Raw genomic sequence first — 9,211 nt, forward strand, 5'->3', positions numbered from 1 at the left:
TGCATTGATCACAATCTCCTCCGTGCGTAATCATTCAACAGTATTTGTTTCTATTCCCTATGTTTTTGTTTGTTTGTTTGGGGATATACTCAAAAACACTCAGGAATATATAATCATTTTAAACAATCAAAGGGCACATTCTGCAAGTCTGCCTCCTGGCCACCAGCACCCAGTCCCTCTCTTTCCATGAGTCTAGAGTCCTAAGCTTCTCTATCTCTCCACATCATCATCTCTGCCTCCATCTCTGGCGCTGCCACTTGTCTGGATAGAGTCACTACTTCTCTGGATAGGGTACCATACAGATTGGTTGTATTTCTTTTCCTGATGGGCATATGTAAAGGACGGTGAGGGAAAGAGCCTGGTAGAATTATATATGATTCAGTTGTGAGTGATTGTTAGCAGGGTTAATTTTAATTGTAAATCTTGGAACTGTAATGTGGGTATTGGTCAATTTTTGTCATCCTGCTGGGTATAAAATGAGCAATTTCAGAGTCAGAAATGGGATATTTATCACTACCACCAAAAAAGAATAACCAGGAGTGAAGCATGTCCTTTGGACCCTTAGAATTCTATGCATTGAGCTTCCTTGATTTGGGAGCAGAAAGAAAACATAAGACAGAGCTGTGGCCTTGCAGGCCAGTAACGCTGAGTGACTTTCAGCAGGAGGCTCACAGGCAGAGTGGGGTGCTTCCAGACATTTAATTGGAGGACTAGATTTGCTGACCCATGGAGCTAGAGTTGAGCACTGTGGGCTGAGGCTTATGGTGTAGTGACATGCCTTTTGGACATTTATCAGCAGCAGTAAAATAGCTTTGTTGCATTGCCCAAGCATGACAGAGGCCAATTGGTCATGTGGTTGAGAAGCCAAATACCAGAGAGGAGGCTGCCTGCCAGCATGGCTGAGAAAGAGCTTTCCTAACTAAAGAACTGTATCCTGAGCATTTCTGATCCTGAATTGTAACCTGTTAGGTTTGCTAGTAAGCCCTATAATTGTGAATATTTTCTATGATTTATGTGTGCATTATGTAGGCATTATGTAATGCCTACAATGAATTATTGAAACCAGCAGAAAAGGAGAAAGTGCCATGGGAGGGATGGTTTATAGAAGATTAAAGGATGGAGACATGTCTGACTTAAGCCTCATAAGAATTAGCTTTGGCTTTGATCTTCCTTCCTTCTTCTGCAGTTGAGGAGGCCAGATGCTGACTCCATGTCTTTTTTTTGGCAGTGGTGTTTCCATCTTTCTAACATTTTCCTGAAGAATTCTGAACTGTTTGATTTACACCACATCAAAAAAAAAAACACTTTTGGTATTCTTTTTTTTTTTTTTAATGTTTATTGTGAATTATGTGATAGTTTACACTAGAGAACATTAGTTTTACATTCATCGTATCGTATATCGTTTCATTGCCATGGTTACAATCCCCTCCATGCATCATCAACCAAGCAAGGGGTATAGCCTACCTCTGGGTCTAAAGCCCCCAGTGGCTCCATCTCTCCACGTCATCTTCTCTGCTTCTGTCTCAAGCATCACTGCTTCTCTGGGTAGGGCCCCGCTCTCTGCTCGTCTCCCTTGATGGTCCCAGGGACCTCTGCTCCTAGATTGCAAAGTTAATCATGCCCCTCCTTGCTACAAAACGTTTACCTTTACATTTCCAACCCTCACAATCAGACCTGATAACAATTATTCACTATCGTATCACAAGAGACCTATTCCCATCTCCTTTCATTAGCCCCACCTAGACAGATTGGATACTACCCAGTGGAGATTCTACCTTCTTCCATGCCCTCTGGAATCTAGGTTCCCTCTTGAAAGCTTGTAAGCCAGTCACTTCTTGCCTTTGTAGTCCCCTCCCCCCCCACCCCCATTTTGGGTAGCTAATGTCCAAGTTGCCCATCCCTGTGTACTCTGTGTATGGAGGGGGTGGGGATGATCCTTGCTGTAAAGATTTGTTCCCTCTTTTGAGCTACTGCATCCATAGGTGTAGGCCAAGTTCATCAAATTGTAACAAATTACTCTTTTTTCCTCTATTTTCTTCTTCTGGTTGAGCTCTGACCATCCAGTCATTGAAGCCAGGTCAAGTGGGTATTATCCGCAAATGTGGGTGTTCTTGTGCATATACCCTCTCTTCTTATCAGCTGGATGCTTCACTCTCCACTCAAGTCCTCTGTGGCTATGTCACTGACTCTGGGCCCAAGAGTCCCCAGGTCTTGCCACACTGCTAGCCAACCAGATATCCACCTGGCTCACAGGAGTCTATTGAACATTGTAGGGCTTAACTCGCAGCTTCATTGCTGTTTTCTCCTCACTTCCCTCTATCGGTGACGAATGTGGTTACCAGTTTTGGTATTCTTAGGAGACAGAAACTGTTTCTTTTAAATGTGCTTTGAGCTTCGGGGACAAAAATGTCAGAAGGGGCAAGATCAGGGCTGTAAGTTGGGTAGGGTCATGTTTCCCAAGACAATTTTTGTTGGATAACCATTGCTACCCCCAAAGAATGAGTAGTTGTGTTGTCAGGATGGAAAAAAATTCCTTTAAGGAAAGTTCAGATGGTGAAACTAACCTGACCTTTTTCTCACCAATGAAGTTTTCCATTTTCTTAAAGCTTCTTAACAAGCCCTAATAATTATCCTATGTCTTTTGAGAAAATCTATCAAGATTACTTCTTCAGATGCCCAAATATGTCATCATAACCTTCTGAGCTGACTGCTCTATCTCAAATTTAACTGCCCCAGTAAATTCACTTGGAAACTACTGTTTTGATTGGACTTTTTTTCTTAAGGCATGCTAATAAAATTAATGTGATATTGTTGTTATTTTGTGCCATAGAGTCAGTTCTGACCCATAGTGACCCCATGTAGGGTTTCTGAGGAGTAGCTGGTGAGCGTGAACCACCAACCTTACAGTTCAAATGGCTTTGTAGTCTAGGGCATTAACCCACAGCACCACATCAGGATGTATTACTGAGAGATCTTGTATTGAGCCATTCACTGATTGTGGAGACATTTAAACACCTTTTGTTTGGAATCAACATGTGCATGTATGAACTGGAAACCTCTTAGCAGTACTTTTTGACTTATTTGTATATATTCATATATAATCCTGGTAGCGTAGTGGTTACGAATCGGGCTGCTAAGTTTAAGGTCAGCAACTCGAAACTACGAGCTGTTCCATGGGAGAAAGATGAGACTTTATGCTCCCGTAAAGATTTGCAGCTTCAGAAACACTATGCAGGGTCAGTATGAGTCAGAACTGATGCCACAGTACTTAACAGTAGAATATCCAGGGGGCAAAGTTATAAAAACTGCTTAGTAAACAAATACCTTGAGGAAATGAGTTGTTGGGCCTGAGAGCTCAGACCCATTGTCTCAAGAAACATCAAGGTAAACTAGCATAACATAGTTCACAAAGACAATGTTCTAAATCCAACTTTGGTGAGTAGCTTATCAACTTGTGAGTGGCCATGTAAGGTGCATCTATTGGTTTTATACAGAATAAATAAGAGTGAAGAAAATCAAAGCCATATGCAAACCATTAGTCCCAAAGGCCAATGGATCACATTAATCTCAGATTCCATGACCCTGAGGTAAGAAGAACTAAATGGTGCCCAGGTACCAATGGTGACCACTCTGAAATGTATCATAATGGGAGGTCCTAGATAGAGTGGGAGAAAAATGTGGAACAGAACTCAAAATTTGAAAAAAGGACAGGCTGACTGGTATTATAGAGATTGGTGGAACCCAGGAGACTGTGGCCCTTAGACTCTTCAGGCCAGGAGCTGAGCTCGTCACTGTGACTCAACTTTCAGTCAAAGGATATCTGATAAGGTGAGCAATAACACCAGAGGGGCATACATTCCTTAGAATAACCAACCTTATGAGGTCAAAACGACAGCATTTGCATAGGGATAAAGCTGAGAAGGCAGGAAGGGATAGGAAAGAAGGATAGATAGAGTGTTGTTACATTATACACATTGTTATCAATGTCAGTGTTGAAAACCAATTTTCTCTGCAAACTTCTACATATATCACAATAAATTTTTTTAAATATTTCTAGTGCCTTCTACCAACCCATGATAAATTCAGTGGGCTCATTCCATTTGGGAGAAAAGTCTGTCCACTGAGCTTTTAACTGCAAGCATTGATGCAGCAATGGAGTAGAGTCCATAAGTGGCCGTAATTTACATCCCTCCATGTTACACATTTTGCAATATGACTTAACATCACCCTCCCCTAAAAATTGGTTTGACCTTATGACTTAATTGGCCAATAGAACGCAGTTGAAATGATCATGTGCTAGTTTGAGACCTAAATTTCACAAGGATTGTTATGCTTCTGCTGTTCTGTATCACCCTGACTCTGCATAAGATCAAACTTAAGCTTACTTGCTGATGGTGAGAAACCATTTGGAGCAGAGACAAATTATCTTAAGTAAAGCATTCTAGACCAGGGAGGCCTCCAGCCGAAATGCCAGTTGACTGAACGCACATGAATAACCCAAATCCCTATGAGCAAAAAACGGTGTTTATTGTATATGTGGCTAAGTTTTGTGGTTGTTTACTGTACAGCATTAGGAAGGTGAAAGGTAACTTCTAAAGGCAATACATAAACCACTTATGGGTCAGGGGCCAAGAATTCTATCAAAATTCTGTAGGACAGGAACAAAGTTAAGTAGAAGCAATAGGTTAGTCCCAAAAGTAGAGGGGTGTCTGGTTCACCCACAGAGCTAAGAGATCCAGGTGGAACCAATAAATCAAGTTGCACATTTCCCTATAGAGAAGTTATTCTGACCACAGTGAGGAAGAATGATAGTTAATACCTTTGATTTTGGACATCAGTTAGTTTCAATTTTGCCATTTACTGCAGCTAATTTAAGCAGAAGTTTTTATGTGCCAAGATAATCGTATTTAATTCAACATCCACAAAATTCCTTCTATGTAAGTCTTATTATTGTCTTCCTTTTACTGATGAGCAAACTAAGGTCAGGTTAAGAACAGTTCTTTAGATCATGTAGCTAGTAACTGGGAGGATGAGGACACAAATCCAGATCTCTGCCACCAAACCACTCTTTCATTAAGGCTTCTATATGCTTCATTTCACTCATGTATAAATTGGAGATAATAATGCTTACTTTCAAGGTTTTGGGCAAAGATTAAATAAGATAATGCATGGAGGCATTTGGTCATTAGTGCTATAATAAGTTTAATTATGATTTTATCCTCAGAGCTTCAGATGTACTTGGCAGGCTGCATTTTCTCTCTGGAATCTTACAGCTGGGTTAATCCTCATGGAGCTTCAGAGTCATACTTTTTATTACAAAGAGCTTCTGGTCTTCCTATAATTTGCAGGGATAGCCACCTTTCTTCCTGATCTGTAACATGGCAGATTGGTCAGGGGTGATGCACTCTTTGCAGTGCATCCTGCAGGGAGAACAGACATTGAGGCAGGATTCCTTGTTAAATGGAAGATTAACGAACTCCTATGGTGATGAATTGCCAGAATTTAAAGAAGTGTTAAGAAAAAATCAACACATAATAAAATGTGATGACTGTCATGTTGTAAACAAGTATTATTTTGCATATATTGGAATTATAGTAATATATTCCTACAGGCTTCTTTGATCATAATTACCTTGATCTGTTTCCTATGAATTGAAAAAGTAGTCTCCACATTATTTTAGGAGACATAAAGTTAACAAGAATTATGAATATTCAGAGTTAACCTGTCCCGGGAGACATTTTCTGGTGGTTATCAGAGTGGGAGTGTTGTTAGTGGTCACTGGACATGTTTATATGGGAATATCGTTGTTAAATGATCCTTCAACCCTTGCTGGAACACTGCAGTTGGTGAAAGCTCATAACGAAGGCTTTCTATTTGTGAAGATCTCTAATGAGTCAGAATCTCCCTTCCTGTAACTTTCTCTCACTGAACTTTAATTTTCTCTTTTGGGACTTGCACTGGACTGGTCTATCCATTATATTTTTCTGACTTTTTGTAATGTATCTATGTCTTCTCCTATTGGTCTGAAAACTACTTACCCGTGATGGTGGTGGTTATATGTCATGGAGTCAGTTCCGACTCAGCGACCTTGTACAGGGTGTCTGAGGCTGTAAATCTTTATGGGAGCAGAAAGCCTCATCCTTCTCCTTCAGAACAGCTGGTAGTTTTGAACTGCCGACCTTGAGGTTAGCAGCCCAATTTGTAACCAGTACGCTACCAGAGCTCCTTATCCATGCTGTCCCACAAAATGTTGTTGTCATTTATGATTAGAATATCTCCGCTGGCCATAGCTAACTAGATAAGTACTAGGAACCTAATCCTAGGTGGGCCTTAAGATTCTGTTTGGAATTGGAACTTTGTTCATTGTTAAATTTATAACGGAAACTTCATAAGATTTACAAAAGAAATTCACTATCAATACTTAAATATCAAGAGTTTTATAGAACACAAACATCCAGAATTTTGGCTGCTGTTTAAAAACTAGAATGTCTGGCAACAACAGTGAAGCATTTCCACATCCTAACAACTGACCGTAACTGAATGTGTGCTTACCTCTCTGCTTGGGTCATTCATTGCCTAGTTTGCTGTTGTTCCCAATCCATGCACAGTTGACTCATTAATATTGTCTGGTAATCCAAGTTTTCATCACTCTTCTGCTTTGAGTGCATTTCTGTATTTGCAACCAATACAGCCGTAAGCAATTTTATATAATTCTGTGATGATAAGCCTTATAACTTTTATAATGTTATAAGTATTTATATCATTTGATGAGCATTCAAAAATAGATTCTTGAGCCATTCGTCATTACTTAGTAAATAAGACTCTTTAGAGTGGCGATAGAGCATTGTTACATTAAACAGTCTCCAGATAAGAACAACCCTGGTTAATAATAACTGATATTATTGACAATAGAAAGCCTGGGATGTATCACTCATTTCCTTCTGAAGTACGAGTTTCATGTGAATGTGCGGGCATTCTCCAAGGGACTCGTCTTTGATTGCCACTTGGAAGCTTTTTAAGATGATTTCAGGTAACAGCTGCCAAAGGCTGGGTGTCGCTGCCCATTTGGCTGTGATTCTGCTTGTTCAGTCTATAAACTGAGCAGCTGGGAAGCAGAAGGACGAGGTGACAACTGAAGTTATGCAGATAGCCAGCCATCCTAAGGTGCATTCTCCTGGGATTCCACCAAAGAGAAGTGATGATGAGAAATCTTAGAACCCATTCCAGGATCAGCCAGCACTGTAATGGCTGAACTCAGCGTAACTGAGAGTTAGGCCCAGGCATATGGCCACATTTTTGCTGAGCTCATTTCCTGACTTATGGGTTTTAGTTTCAAAGACAGTAATTAAACTCTTCTCACAAAGTCAGCTTTAAGTAGTCTCCTAATTCTACTAATTAAAAAGTGTCTACCATGCCAGCTCCAGTAGTAAATCATTTCTGACCCAATGTCTTGCTCTCCTGGACCTGTAAACTGAGAAATGTCTGCTCATCCTATGAGTCCTTGTGCTTCTTTAAATAGTGCATTTTCCTTGGCATTTGTACGGCTACCACACGTCCACACTATTTCCAGATTCATCAAGCTGCTAGTATTGCTTGGCGCTATAATTTTTCTAACATTAACTTAATTTAAGCCTCATCTTCAACTCTACCTATATTTTAAAACAGCACAAATATAAACATTACCATCATGATAATATCTGATGCTTATTAAATATTAACTGTATGTCAGACACTGTTCCTATTTAATCCATAAAAGAGACTATGGTGTAGGTATAATTACAGATGATGCAGGCTGTTGTTGTTGTTGTTATGTGCCATGGAATCAGTCCTGACTCATAGCGACCCTGTACAGGGTTTCTGAGGCTGTAAATCTTTATGGGAGCAGAAAACCTCATCTTTCTCTTACGTAACAGCTAGTAGTTTCGAACTGTTGACCTTGAGATTCTTAGCCCAATTCATAACCACTACATTTCGTTCTGCTGTGCATGGGGTCACTATGAATCAGTTCTGACTTGATGGCACCTGACAACAACAACAACAACAACAACGCTACCAGAGCTCCTTTGATGCAGGTTAGGCACCGAGTTTGTTAGGTGTAAAATCTTCTACGGTTCTCCAATGCCTCAGATTAAAATTTTGCATTCTTAACATCTACCACTCAACTGTCAGTTTGTCCTCCTGGGGACCTGTGTGTAGCTATGATGCTGGATGCTGTGCTATGGGTATTTAAATTCCAGCAGAGTTACTTATAGTGGACAGGTTTCAACTGAGCTCCCAGACCAAGACAGACTAAGAAGAAGGAGAGGCAGAATACTTCTGAATGTTTTAGCAACAGAAAACCTTACAAATAGCAGTGGAACACTATTAGCTCCAGAATATTGACTATAGACACACTAAGAATAGCCCCAGAATACTGTCAGATATAGTGCCATAAGGTGGGCCTCTCAGGTTGGAAGGCACTGAAAATACTACTGGGGAAGAAGTGCCTCCTCAAAGGACAGTTGACCATGATAACACCAATGGAGCCCAGCTTTTGGAACCTTCATTTGTTGATTGCGCACAACTCAAAATGAGGAGAAACTACTGTAAATATCCATTAATAATCAGAACATGAATGTATGAAGTATGATTCTAGGAAAATTGGAAGTTGTCAAAAATGAAATAGAATGCATAAACATTGATATTGTAGGCATTATGATCTAAATGGAGTGGTATTGTCCTTTTGGAATTTGACAAACATATTGTTTACTATGCTGGGAATGACAAATTAAAGAGGAATGGCATCGCATTCATCATCAAAAAGAGCATTTCAAGATCTGTCTTAAAGTACAATGCTGTCTCAGATAGGATAATGTCCATACACCTCCAAGGAAGACCAGTTAAAACAACAATTATTTAAATTTATGCAGCAACCATTGAAGCCAGAGCTGATGAAATTGAAGAATTCTACAAACTTCTTCAGTCTGAAATTCATGAAACATGCAATCAGGATACATTGATCATTACTAGTGATTGAAAGCTGAAAGACAGAAACAAAGAAGAAGAATTAGTAGTTGGAAAATATGACCTTGGTGATAGAAATAAAGTTGGAAATCACAGGATAGAATTTTGCAAGATCAGTGACTTATTTATAGCAAATATCTTTTTTAAACAGCATAAGAGACAACTATACACATGGGCCTCACCAGGTGGACTATACATAAATTAACTA

This window comes from Chrysochloris asiatica, unplaced genomic scaffold (genome assembly GCF_000296735.1).
Source record: "Chrysochloris asiatica unplaced genomic scaffold, ChrAsi1.0 scaffold00072, whole genome shotgun sequence".
NCBI classification, from domain to species: domain Eukaryota; kingdom Metazoa; phylum Chordata; class Mammalia; order Afrosoricida; family Chrysochloridae; genus Chrysochloris; species Chrysochloris asiatica.